This window comes from Anguilla anguilla, chromosome 17 (assembly GCF_013347855.1).
Source record: "Anguilla anguilla isolate fAngAng1 chromosome 17, fAngAng1.pri, whole genome shotgun sequence".
NCBI lineage: Eukaryota > Metazoa > Chordata > Actinopteri > Anguilliformes > Anguillidae > Anguilla > Anguilla anguilla.
This window is the reverse complement of record NC_049217.1, coordinates 25,916,119-25,930,596: the sequence shown is the minus strand read 5'-3', so window position 1 is coordinate 25,930,596 and position 14,478 is coordinate 25,916,119.

The window sequence follows — 14,478 nt, the reverse complement described above, 5'->3', positions numbered from 1 at the left end:
GGAATGTGCTCAGTTTGAAAAAGACTTGGGAGTAATGGTTGATCAAAGCCTTTCTGGTTCTAGGCACTGTGCTGCCGCAGTAAAAAAGGCCAACAGGATTCTGGGATATATAGCCAAAAGTATTGAGTATAAATCCAAGGAAGTTATACTTATCTTATACAATACATTTGTTAGCCCACACTTGGAGTATTGTGTGCATTTCTGGGAACCGTACTACAAGAAAGATATATAGGCTCATGAAAAAGTGCAAAGAAGAGCAACAAAATTGATTCCTGTTATTAAGCTTAGTAAAAGGAGACTCAGGGGTGATTTGATTGAGGCCTTTAAATTCATAAAGGGGAATTCAACAAAGTGAACTACATGAGATTCTTCAGGTTGAGTTCTGTTAGTAGAACAAGAGGACATAAATGGAAATTAAAAAAAGGTAGATTCCATACAGACGATAGGGAAGAATTTTTTCACACAGAGTAGTCAATGTGTGGAATAGCCTGCCAGGTCACATAATAGAGGTAGAAACTCTGGGGATTTTTAAGACTAGGCTTGATACAGTGTTAGATACTATCTATTCTGTAGGTAATCAGAGCACTAATTTAGTTAGGAAAATGGTGAGCATCATTATATTATGTTATGTTATGTTATGTAAAGGATTGTGACCAGTTAATCAAGCTTGTGACATACACCTGTTGTGGTTCTTTCTCTGGTTACCTTATGAGGTAACCGTAGGCTTCAGCCAGGAGCAAATGTCATCCTTCACTGAGTGTTTCAACCCTTAACCACAACACTCTCCAGTTGGTGGGCCGGTAGTGGTGGCCAAATCACTGCCCGTCTGCTCCTGGCTTCCAGCTCACCCTCCTCCCGCTTACTCCATATCCAGCAGGAGGCTCGTTCTGCCTCCTCCCCCATCCTACGAGCTGCTTGTTTTCTGCTCCTTTCGTCCAGCGCCCAGAGCTGACAACAACCGCCATGCTGACTTGGCTGGGAAACCTCTGCAGCCGATCTCCACGGGGAACAACCATGCCTGCCATCCCTTGTCCTTGCGTTCCTGGACTAAGGGCTGGTACTTCAAGGCCTTTCTCTCGTCGGCCTCTTCACATTCCTCCTCCCACGGCACTGTCAGCTCAACCAGAATTATTTTCCGGTCTTCGGTTGACCACAATACAATGTCCCGACAAAGGGTTGTGTGTACCACCTCCGGGAACTGCGGCCTCCTTCCCACGTCAACCCTCATCTCCCAGGACCTGGCAGTTTGCAGCAGATTGGGCTTTGGTCTTTTGGTTGAGAGGCCTGGCTCCCTCCTTGATGAAGGGAATGGCCTTCCTCAAGTCCATGCTGGCTAGCCTCTTCTTGCTTCTCTCCCGGTCCATTGTATCAGCTAGAGACAGAAGCACCCTGAATTTGAAGGTTGAACTTGCTGGTAACCCTGCCCTTCTTGATCACCATACACCTGGACTTCCTGGCCTTAAAGGACATCCTCGCCCACATGGCTACATTGTCCAGGGTTTCCAATACCCATCTTGCTTGGACGTGTGACACAGTTGTTAATGTGATGTCATCCATGAACCCTCTTAGTGCTGGCTGGACGATGCCTGACTCCAGTGCGGGACCACGGGTTACGCCTTCTGCTGCTGATATTAGAAGGTTCATACCCATGACAAACAGGATGGGGGAGATAGTGCACCCTGTTGGAATCCCCTTCTGGAGGTCCTGCCAGTTGGTTGTGAAATGGGCTGATGTAAATCTAAATCTAACCAGACAACTGTTAGGTCACCTTTCTTCTGCTTAGCCTCTCGGATCAGTTGGCTGATCATTGAGGTGTGTTCCAGACACCCTGAAAAGCCTGGGATACGACCTTTCTGGATGGATGTGTTTATGTAGTGGTTTTGCATCATGTAAGAGGTCAGCCTTCTTGCGAGCACTGAGAAGAAAATCTTGCATTCCACATTGAGGAGGGAGATTGTCCTGAACTGGGCAATTGTGGAGGAACCCTCTTCCTTTGGAACGAAGCAGCCCTCTGCCAATTAGCCAAATCGTTCCTTAGCTAGATTGTACGCTATGGCTGTGACGGAGTCGATCTTTCTGTGTACTGGACCTGCGACAGCGGCTTCCAGGATGCCGTCCAGGTCATCATCGAATTGCATCCATGCGACGTTGTCTGATGATCTAGGCCATTTGATCCTCTCTTTCCTTGACGAATGGATTAGGGTAACCGAAGGGGAACTTACTTGGTCTGTTCTTTGGCGCTGGGGCGGCTCAAGTGTGGAGAGATCTTCAGCTCTATGGGGTGCTTCCTGGCTGAAAAAAATAATTCGAAAATCTGGTAATGTTCGGACATACAACCTCTGGAGACGCTTTACAGGAGGTGCAGTACAAACTGCTTTGGAGTCCCTGGTGGGATTTACAGCTTGCCTGCCTGGTTTTAACCTCTTAGCGCAAAGCCCCTAGTGGTCGGCACGCCGTCGAGCCGAGATTACTGAACGCAGACATTCAGTGCTACTGCAATCAAAGTGTGAGTTAAAAACAGAAACGCGTTGTTTTAGTTTCATTTTCTTGCGTCAAAACAGTTGATTTGTTGTAAAATACGTGAATATGTTGTGATTTACAGCAATGAATAATTTAGACATTTTGGATAGATTTGGAGACGCTGGGTACACTGCTTAGTTTTTGCTTCATACATCTATAGTAGTTCTACATATCCACCCTTAGATTTTATGAACTTGTGGTCAAGAAGTTTTTGATCTTGCGCATGTATAGTTTAACCTGCTGTATATATGCAATCTCTCAGTATTTCATTGCAAACTTAAAAAGTGAAAATTCATTTTTGATTTTTTGTCAAAACAATTGCATTTGCGGCACTTTATTTCTTCCAAAATTATGAATATAAACTAATCTGCGTTAGTACTGTAAATTATACAAATGTCTTGCTTCATTTAAGCCATTTTTCAAGTCTCTGTGGTGTGTACATCTGGAGTTATAAAGCTTTAAATAGGGTACCCCCTAAATGGGCAAGGATTGGCAAGATTTGGCTTGTGCGCTAAGGGGTTAAGCTGGTCCAGCTGATTTGAAGCTTGTTTGGAGATTGTCCAGCTGGCAACAAAATCATTGAGATAGAAATCATGCTGGCAAGACCATGTCCAGCTGGTGGGCCAGCTTGGTGCCGACAACAGACCATCACCAAATTCCGGATGGTATTGAGCTGGAGCAGAAGCTGGTTCCAGATTTAAAATTTCCACCAGGGATTACTTTAAATGAATTTTCTTGCTTTAAACCACAAATCTGTCTTGCCCATATATGAGCCAATGTGAAGTCAGCAGGTTGTGATATGTAAGAAATCTCTGGGGAAAATCTGGGCACTAATGGGTTAAAGGAGACATATATAATGCACTGATACTACTGTATTTGGCAGATGTCAAAAATTTAAAGACATACACACATGAAAATACAACACAAGCAGAAGCCGCTTCTTGAGAGAGGTGTCTGTGTCTTTAAGAGATGTACACATTGTCTTCCTATTTATTGCCTATAGTACCTAGAAAATTTGTTACGGAAGTGAAAGTGCTCCTGCAGACTGAACGAAAGACCACAGCGTCAAAGTAATACAAGTTTAAGGTAAATTAATATGGTAAATCGCATTCTTTAACACTGTTTAAACCTGACATGTAGTCAAGCTGAAGATGATACTGGCAGTCATTCATTGGTGGCTAGGGGTTTAAGGTTGCAACTGGACTGTTTTTATATCTTGATGATGTGATCAAATTTTACTGAAATGGCTCCACTTGAATCCATTTTGTATCTGTGAGTTTCGTCAGACGTTTATGACGGTGTGTTACACAGTATCAGTAAAAGCAACCTTGGGCACTTTGTCTATCTTAGAATCTCGAGCCATTTATTACTTGTAAATTTAAATTAAAAGATTAGTCTTTTTTCGGACTACGCCGTATGTCATTACTCCACCGGATGTGGGAGTAAAATGATTTATTGCTCTGGCGTTCGGCTCTGGTTGTGGTACTCAGGGAGGCCGCAGCGGGGGAGATAGGGGAACGCAAAAGGCCTGCACTAAAAAAGTTTGCTTGGACGACAATTTTAAGGGGGCCCCACATAGACTGCATAAGGCACGGGGCCTAGAATTTCGTGCTACACCCCTGGTGGTGTGCTGCGTGATGTCATCTAGGGTAATGAGTGGTGGTGACGTACAGGAAGGGAGTGTATGTTGGGTGCGTACCTCTTTCCTGCGTAGGGCACAGCAGTTTGCCTGCAACCAGTGCATTGAAAACTGCATGCAATAAATATTCAGCTACAGATACATGGTTTGCAAGTCCATCATCTATGATAATAAATAACAAAGTCATTTCATAAGCATTTTTATCCCCCTATTCCTATATTCTAATTTGAAATGGGCAGTTGTACTTGTGGTCCCGTCCCATTGCTTTTCGATGTCCTCTGTCGGTTTTGGGGAGTGCAGAACCGAACGCTCGCCCCCCTGCTCTGCCAGCCACTGTGCAGCCCGCCAACTGACCTGGGCAGCCATTGCATCTTAGAAGTGCGCCCCCTTGTTTATTTCCCCTTTGTGTATTTTCTTACTCTTACCTGCCCATTTCCCCTCTTTTTCTAGTGAGCGGCAATGGCTGGAATCCGAGACTTGCTCCGTACCGCTCTGGATGATATATCAGAAGATGATCTGCTGAGGTTTAGGCTTTCTCTCTCAAAAGATTTGCCTGAGGGCGTTAAGCCCATTGGAAAGGGCATACTGGAGAAGAAAGGTGTGATTGAAATAGTGGAGCGGATGGTGGATGTCCACGGAGAAGAAGGTGCTGGGAGGGTCACACTGCATGGCCTGAGGAAAATAGACCAGGACGACCTCGCTCTGAGGCTGGAGAAAGATCTCGGTAAGAACAATGCCCAACAAACTGACAAGGACAGAAACATACGTTGTTTTTCTGCAGTTACACAACAACAACAGAAAAATGGTTCTGAGATGGGATACTCTAATGGCTTGAATTTTCTCTAGGGGGCAATGCCATAGCACAGGCTGTTCCTCCATGCCCAGAGGGACAGGGCCAGAAGCTGGAGAAAGATCTCGGTAAGAACAATGACCGACAAACTGACAAGGACAGAAACATACGTTGTTTTTCTGCAGTTACACAACAACAACAGAAAAATGGTTCTGAGATGGGATACTCTAATGGCTTGAATTTTCTCTAGGGGGCAATGCCATAGCACAGGCTGTTCCTCCATGCCCAGAGGGACAGGGCCAGAATGGGGCGTCATCCAAGGCAACCTCAGGACCTGTTCCACTGGTGTCCATCCAGTGTTCTGGAGGGAGGGTTCAGGCACCTACGATCAGCCAAAGTACATTTTCTGGTGACACACACATGACCTTTAATTGAGGTAAGTCCCAATGGATTAAGATTTTTCTGTGGGTCGGTCATGGACTAGTGAGCACATAGGCCCCGACCATCACCCATGTGACATAGCTTCTGTACAAAAGTACTTCATGTCCTGTTCATCACAGTCACAAAAACCGCCACAACACTAACAAACAAAAAAAAGTGGCTATAAAAATTTCCGTAAACACACATTTAAGGCCTGAGGGGGTATACTACAAAGCAGGATTATGGGGTTAATGAGCTATCTTAAGGTTTAACCCTCAGTTTTCCACGTTATGATGCTGACTCACTTTTAATCGGGGTATATCGCCATGGTAACTTATGCTGCATGGCTGCATACCTGGTCTTTGAAAAAGGCATCTCTGTAGTGCTAGGTGCAGATATAGTGAGGTTATTTGGGGTCGTTTCTGCACGTATGTACCTTTGTGTCTTTAATGCAATCACAAACCTTCCACCAATGTTGCTTACAGACACTGGACATCCAACATCCACCTGCGAACCTTCTTTACTCAGAATCAATGCGGAATAACCACTGTTCTGCACCGAAACACTGTTCTTAAACTCGGATCACTGCAAGGCAGCTGATCCAAAATGAAGCTTCATCACTTGCCCCAAACCTACCAAAGTGTGCCACAGCTGTCACGTCACCAGCGTCCAATTAGAGCTTGCATCAAATTTAAAATCTAGCCTGCAGGGCATCAAGTCTGAAATCTAGCCTGCAGGTCAGCTAATGGAATGACTCCGCCAGACCTCCAGATGAGTCTTGGAACCCCCACACAACTGCCAGATCTCTCTGTTCCTCTGGAACCGGCTCGGAATGAGCGGCTGTTCCCTCACTCCGTAGTCACTTCCCCTGAATCACAATGTCTGTCTGTACCGGCAATAGAATAGAACTTCCTATGGTGTTCAGCACAAGTGCCATAATTTACAATTTGGCATTCAGCAGACCGTTCAGCAGGAGTGAAGATTCAACACCAGCAGCATCTATGATTGACCGCCAAGTGCCGTGAAGACAAGACATGTGCATTGACGATGAGGATTGGACTACGGACAGCAGAATCATTGGTCATCCTCTGACACAGACTTATGAACTGTCTCTTCAGAAAGCATCTTGGCTCCCTTCCCATCCCTACCCCCATAACCCTCCTATCATTTGTGCTAATTCAGATCATGGTGTTTTAATGATTTTAAGTTTTTATAGATGTAATTTGGATGTATCCTCTGGCTTGCTCAGGGTGTGGGTTCACAAATACAAAGTCATTCCGTCATCTTATTTTTAATTTCCATTTTTGTTTTAATAGGTAGGTTTGACTTCAACTGATGAAGTTGAAGTCAAAGGTGGATGTTTGATAACTTTTGTTCATTAAATAAATGAAATAATAATTTTAAAAATGTGTTTTGTGTTTACTCTGTTTACCTTTGTCTAATATTAAATTTTGTCTAAAGATCTGAAACAATTCAGTGTGAAAAACATGCAATAATAGAGAGAATCAGGAAGGAGGTGCATACTTTTCAATAGTATCATGCTTTCAATACAAGACTCTTTATATATATCTATATATATATATATATCTTAGTAAAGTGTTGGGCCACCATGAGCTGCCAGAACAGCTTCAATGCACCTTGGCATAGATTCCATGAGGAACTCTAATGGAGAGATGGAGCACCATTCTTCTGAAATAAATTCCCTCATTTGGTGTTTTGATGATGGTGGTGGAGAATGCGGTCTTAATACATCAAAATTCAAAATTTCCCATAGGAAAATTCAACTGGATTGAGTTGGTGTTCTGTTTTTCCTTACGTATTGCACTAATGCATGAGCATCAGGGTCATCGAATGTACACTTTTGACCACAGATTCCGACCCTATTTACTGATATCTTAATGAAGATGTTGAGCATCTTTATTTCACTTCTCAGGCGACGAATCTCTCTTTCCCTCCTGTTTTGTTGCTGCGATGGTTGGGGCTGACCTCTCTGCTCTATTGGGCCAAATCGTTCCTTAGCTAGATTGTACGCTATGGCTGTGACGGAGTCAATCTTTCTGTGTACTGGACCTGCGACAGCGGCTTCCAGGATGCCGTCCAGGTCATCATCGAATTGCATCCATGCGACGTTGTCTGACGATCTAGGCCATTTGATCCTCTCTTTCCTTGACGAATGGATTAGGGTAACCGAAGGGGAACTTACTTGGTCTGTTCTTTGGCACTGGGGCGGCTCAAGTGCGGAGAGATCTTCAGCTCTGTGGGGTGCTTCCTGGCTGAAAAAAATAATTAGAAAATCTGGTAATGTTCGGACATACAACCTCTGGAGACGCTTTATAGGAGTTGCAGTACAAACTGCTTTGGAGTCCCTGGTGGGATTTATAGCTTGCCTGCCTGGTTTTAAGCTGGTCCAGCTGATTTGAAGCTTGTTTGGAGATTGTCCAGCTGGCAACAATATCATTGAGAAAGAAATCATGCTGGCAAGACCATGTCCAGCTGGTGGGCCAGCTTGGTGCCGACAATAGGCCATAACCAAATTCCGGATGGTATTGAGCTGGAGCAGAAGCTGGTTCCAGATTTAAAATTTCCACCAGGGATTACTTTAAATTAATTTTCTTGCTTTAAACCACAAATCTGTCTTGCCCATATATGAGCCAATGTGAAGTCAGCAGGTTGTGATATGTAAGAAAACTCTGGGAAAAATCTGGGCACTAATGGGTTAAAGGAGACGTAAAATGCACTGATACTACTGTATTTGGCAGATGTCGAAAATTTAAAGACATACACACCTGAAAATACAACACAAGCAGAAGCCGCTTCTTGAGAGAGGTTTCTGTGTCTTTAAGAAATTTACACATTGTCTTCCTATTTATTGCCTATAGTTCGTAGAAAGTTTGTTACGAAAGTGAAAGTGAAAGTGCTCCTGGGGACTAAACAAAAAACCGCGGCGTCAAAGTAATACAAGTTTAAGGTAAATTAATATAGTAAATCCCATTCTTTAACACTGTTTAAACCTGACATGTAGTCAAGCTGAAGATGAGACTGGCAGTCATTCATTGGTGGCTAGGGGTTTAAGGTTGCAACTGGACTGTTTGTATATCTTGATGATGTGATCAGATTTTCCTGAAATGGCTCCACTTGAATCCATTTTGTATCTGTGAGTTTCGTCAGACGTTTATGGCGGTGTGTTACACAGTAAACAGTGCATTACGCTACAAAATGCTATCAGTAAAAGCAACCTTGGGCACTTTGTCTATCTTAGAATCTCAAGCCATTATTTATTATTTGTAAATTTAAATTAAAAATCCACCAAATTTGCACCTTTAGCTGCTGATATTTCTGTGAAGTAATTTTTTTGGCCATTTCTTTGAAAGAGAGACTTCAGTTATGCCTTGATCTGTTGAATGAGGTTAATTTTTTCCTTTTTTTCTAATCCTAATCCTTTTGAAGAGGAATTGCCCCTTCAGGTGAATGAAGCAGGTCCAGGCTTGCAGTGATACAAGCTATTTTAAGCTATTACGATTGCGAAACAGGAGACAGCGAGCCTCAACACAGCAAACATTTTCAGTGTTAAATCAACTCTTCCAGAGTTCGTATGGTCCCCAGTTGCACTCACATGCACTCTGTCAGAGCTGAATTAACACGGGGCATTTTATCATGTACGGTTCAGTGACTGAACCCACATTTTGAGATTAGTCTTTTTTCAGACTACGCCGTATGTCATTACTCCACCGGATGTGGGAGTAAAATGATTTATTGCTCTGGTGTTCGGCTCTGGTTGTGGTACTCAGGGAGGCCGCAGTGGGAGAGATAGGGGAACGCACGGGGCCTAAAATTTCGTGCTACACCCCTGGTGGTGTGATGCGTGATGTCATCTAGGGTAATGAGTGGTGGTGACGTAAGTATGTTGGGTGTGTACCTCTTTCCTGCGTAGGGCACAGCAGTTTGCCTGCAACCAGTGCATTGAAAACTGCATGCAATAAATATTCAGCTACAGATACATGGTTTGCAAGTCCATCATCTATGATAATAAATAACAAAGTCATTTCATAAGCATTTTTATCCCCCTATTCCTATATTCAAATTTGAAATGCGCAGTTGTACTTGTGGTCCCGTCCCATTGCTTTTCGATGTCCTCTGTCGGTTTTGGGGAGTGCAGGACCGAACGCTCGCCCCCCTGCTCTGCCAGCCACTCTGCAGCCCGCCAACTGACCTGGGCAGCCATTGCATCTTAGACGTGCGCCCCCTTGTTTATTTCCCCTTTGTGTATTTTCTTACTCTTACCTGCCCATTTCCCCTCTTTTTCTAGTGAGCGGCAATGGCTGGAATCCGAGACTTGCTCCGTACCACTCTGGATGATATACTAGCAGATGATCTGCAGAGGTTTAGGCTTTCTCTCTCAAACGATTTGCCTGAGGGCGTTAAGCCCATTGGAAAGGGCAGACTGGAGAAGAAAGGTGTGATTGAGATAGTGGAGCGGATGGTGGAGGTCCACGGAGAAGAAGGTGCTGGGAGGGTCACACTGCATGTCCTGAGGAAAATAGACCAGCACGACCTCGCTCAGAGGCTGGAGAAAGATCTCGGTAAGAACAATGACCGACAAACTGACAAGGACAGAAACGTACGTTGTTTTTCTGCAGTTACACAACAACAACAGAAAAATGGTTCTGAGATGGGATACTCTAATGACTTGAATTTTCTCTAGGGGGCAATGACATAGCACAGGCTGTTCCTCCATGCCCGGAGGGACAGGGCCAGAATGGGGCGTCATCCAGGACAACCTCAGGACCTGGTCCACTGGTGTCCATCCAGTGTGATGGAGGGAAGGTTCAGGCACCTACGATCAGCCAAAGTACATTTTCTGGTGACGTGCACTTTAACTTTAAGTGAGGTAAGTCCCAATGGATTAAGATTTTTCTGTGGGTCGGTCATGGACTAGTGAGCACATAGGCCCCGACCATCACCCATGTGACATAGCTTCTGTACAAAGTTACTTCATGTCCTGTTCATCACAGTCACAAAAACCACCACAACACTAACAAACAAAAAAAAAGTGGCTATAAAAAGTTCCGTAAACACACATTTAAGGCCTGAGGGGGTATACTACAAAGCAGGATTATGGGGTTAATGAGCTATCTTAAGGTTTAACCCTCAGTTTTCCAGGTTATGATGCTGACTCACTTTTAATCGGGGTATATCGCCATGGTAACTTATGCTGCATGGCTAACCTGGTCTTTGAAAAAGGCATCTCTGTTCCTGGAGGATCTTATAGTGCTAGGTGCAGATATAGTGAGGTTATTTGGGGTCGTTCCTGCACGTGTGTACCTTTGTGTCTTTAATGCAATCACAGACCTTCAACCAATGTTGCTTACAGGTGCTGGAAACCCCACAAACAATGCGGAATAACCACTGTTCTCCACCGAAACACTGTTCTTAAACTCGGATCACTGCAAGGCAGCTGATCCAAAATGAAGCCTCATCACTTGCCCCAAACCTACCAAAGTGTGTCACAGCTGTCACGTCACCAGCGTCCAATTAGAGCTTGCATCACATTTGAAATCTAGCCTGCAGGGCATCAAGTCTGAAATCTAGCCTGCAGGTCAGCTAATGGAATGACTCCGCCAGACCTCCAGACGAGTCTTGGAACCCCCACACAACTGCCAGATCTCTCTGCTCCTCTGGAACCGGCTCGGAATGAGCGGCTGTTCCCTCACTCCGTAGTCACTTCCCCCGATTTCACAATGCCTGTCTGTACCGGCAATAGAACAGAACTTCCTATGGTGTTCAGCACAAGTGCCATAATTTACAATTTGGCATTCAGCAGACCGTGAAGGAGTGAAGATTCAACACCAGCAGCATCTATGATTGACCGCCAAGTGCCGTGAAGACAAGACATGTGCATTGACGATGAGGAATGGACTACGGACAGCAAATCATTGGTCATCCTCTGACACAGACTTATGAACTGCCTCTTCAGAAAGCATCTTGGCTCCCTTCCCATCCCTACCCCCATAACCCTCCTACCATTTGTGCTAATTCAGATCATGGTGTTTTAATGATTTTAAGTTTTTATAGATGTAATTTGGATGTATCCTCTGGCTTGCTCAGGGTGTGGGTTCACAAATACAAAGTCATTCCGTCATCTTATTTTTAATTTCCATTTTTGTTTTAATAGGTAGGTTTGACTTCAACTGATGAAGTTGAAGTCAGAGGTGGATGTTTGATAACTTTTGTTCATTAAATAAATGAAATAATAATTTTAAAAATGTGTAATTGTGTTTACTCTGTTTACCTTTGTCTAATATTACATTTTGTCTAAAGATCTGAAACAATTCAGTGTGAAAAACATGCAATAATAGAGAGAATCAGGAAGGAGGTGCATACTTTTCAATTGTATCATGCTTTCAATACAAGACTCTTTATATATATCTATATATCAATATATATATATATATATATCTTAGTAAAGTGTTGGGCCACCATGAGCTGCCAGAACAGCTTCAATGCACCTTGGCATAGATTCCATGAGGAACTCTAATGGAGAGATGGAGAACCATTCTTCTGAAAGAAATTCCCTCATTTGGTGTTTTGATGATGGTGGTGGAGAGTGCGGTCTTAATACATCAAAATTCAAAATTTCCCATAGGTGTTCAACTGGATTGAGTTGGTGTTCTGTTTTTCCTTACGTATTGCACTAATGCATGAGCATCAGGGTCATCGAATGTACACTTTTGACCACAGATTCCGACCCTATTTACTGATATCTTAATGAAGATGTCACCGTTCCTATTGGAACACTAGCCAGTTGAGCAGTCTTTGTGACTAAAGCTCCTGCCATCCATGCTGCTTTTTCAAAGTCACATAGATCTTTTCCTTTTGCCATCTTGATCCAAATTCAAGGTCAGTTGGGCCGGCTCAGCATAATTATACATGCCACAGAGCATGACAGGATGTTAATTGCTTAAATTTATTATGCAGGACACCTGTATGGAAGTATCTGCATTCATTATGTTTCCACACTGATTTATTCAGTTTTTTCCTTTAATTTGTCATCTGGCCGTATATATATATTGTGATGCCAAAAAGGTAATTGTGGTACTGTCCACCAGGGGGCAGCACTGGCCCTAAAGACAGGTATAGCTGCAGCTGTGGTTCATTGTAATCACATCAGCTGTTCCCCATTACCTAATAATGGGCTCTAGAACAGGCCTAGCTTCCAGGCCTAAAGGAAGGGTGTTAGGAAAGTGTTTGAAAGCTGGGCTATGCACAGTGTGGTGGGTTGGAGTCAGTTTTTGTCTGGTTTTTGTTATTCTCTTGCCTTCAAGGTGTTTGGTTTGGAAACATCAAATAAATAAGTAAATAAATAGATAAAAATAAATGGGTTGCTTTGTGGGCACAGCGTGGGTCGACCGAGCGGAAGGTCCTCTTTCCGTGTGTTTCCAACGGAACGAGAGCTTTTCTTTCTCCCTGGGACTTCCTCTTTCCTCTCCAATTTCCCACTGAAACGCAGAAACCTTAATCTTCCTCTTTTTTCACTGTCTCAGAAGAAAGATGCAACCTGGTGGTTGCATCTCTCTTTCCGTCACTAGGAATGGTCGTGAACAGGGTATTAATTGCTCCTGTGGTATTTTTCCATTCGCAAACTTCTTCCCACATCCTCGTTTTTGTGCTGACTCTGCTGTGAAACCCCAGGGTACACCACCTCTTTTTTTCCCCCCACACATGACTGGTCTGACCACATTCCTGATGCTAATTTAAAAAAAATTTTTTTTTTAAAAGGGCAAAAAAATTGTGGGCCACAAAATTGATCTAACTCGGTGATAACCGGCCTGGTTTCTGGAGATCAACCAGCTTGTTGATTCTCATTTCTCATTACCCTAATTACTAATTAGCAGCTCCACAAAGATACCTAGCTGTGGAATGAGGTGTGCTTTGTTAGAGTTTGAGTGAAAAACTACAGCATGGTAAATCTCCAGGGACGGAGCTGGTTACCACTGATCTAACTGCTTTCCCAGATGCACTTCTTGTCCATTATCCTCTTACGTATAAGGAAAATAAAGATATGTACACAGCTAAAACACACACTTCTGTACACAGGTAAAACACACTTCTCATGCAAACATGCACAACTAAACACACACATTTCGATCTCCACATTTACTGCCATGCTAAAATTCAATAAGTGCACTTGTTTTCAAACCACATTATAATTCATGGAACGTTGTATGACCTGTGCTGCCGAGAGTTAATGTGTAACCGATGTCCTAATATCTGAATGTTTTTTTTGGGAGATGAAGAGCTGTGTATTTTAAAAGGGCTCTACCAGGTTCGGCTGCAGCCCATGTTCCGTGGGTGACAGCAGAACCAGGTCACCTGCATCGACCTGACCTCAGATTACAGCCCTGTCTCACACCACCACCCTACGTGAAGAAATGATGTGCTTTTATCGTCAGTTTGTTCCACACACTTGTTTTCTGTATGTACACATTTACCTTAGTCAGATATTTTACCTCCTTCTAAAAATGTATAGTGTGGGCATTTGTGCCAAATATAAACAATGGTATTTAAAAGTATATTAAGCACTCAAAGATTATTTAATTCATTGTTTGCTGCGCGTGTATATTTATATGTACTTTGTCGGGTATAAATATGTTCTGTGGTACAGTGAGTTTTCAGGAACAAATGAGTACTTCTTGTATTACGATTCGTGCCCGAAGTAATTGTTCAAAAAATGGCTCCATATTTATCCAGTTCCAGATGTCAAGGGACCAGCTAGACGTCAGTTTCAGGTTGAATAATTTTAACACAACTTTATTCATCTCCGAAGTGCTGTATTTTAGCAACTTACGTCTCATGCCGTTCGGACAAAAATAAATTCACTGAATGGCCTGTTTTTTTCATCATGTATTCTTACCTTCCAATGTTCTTATAAGAAGTTATCCCTCAGTTATTATTTTAGTGGCATTTTAAAGCCTTTTTGTAAAGGTTGGGTCCAAATTGTACTTTTGCATTACTTAAGCTACTCCATTTGCTGATAGAATTTAATTTGTTAATTTCCTGTGTTTCGTTGTTTGACTGCATGCGCCGTCGATGCTGATGACCTAGCCCCTCA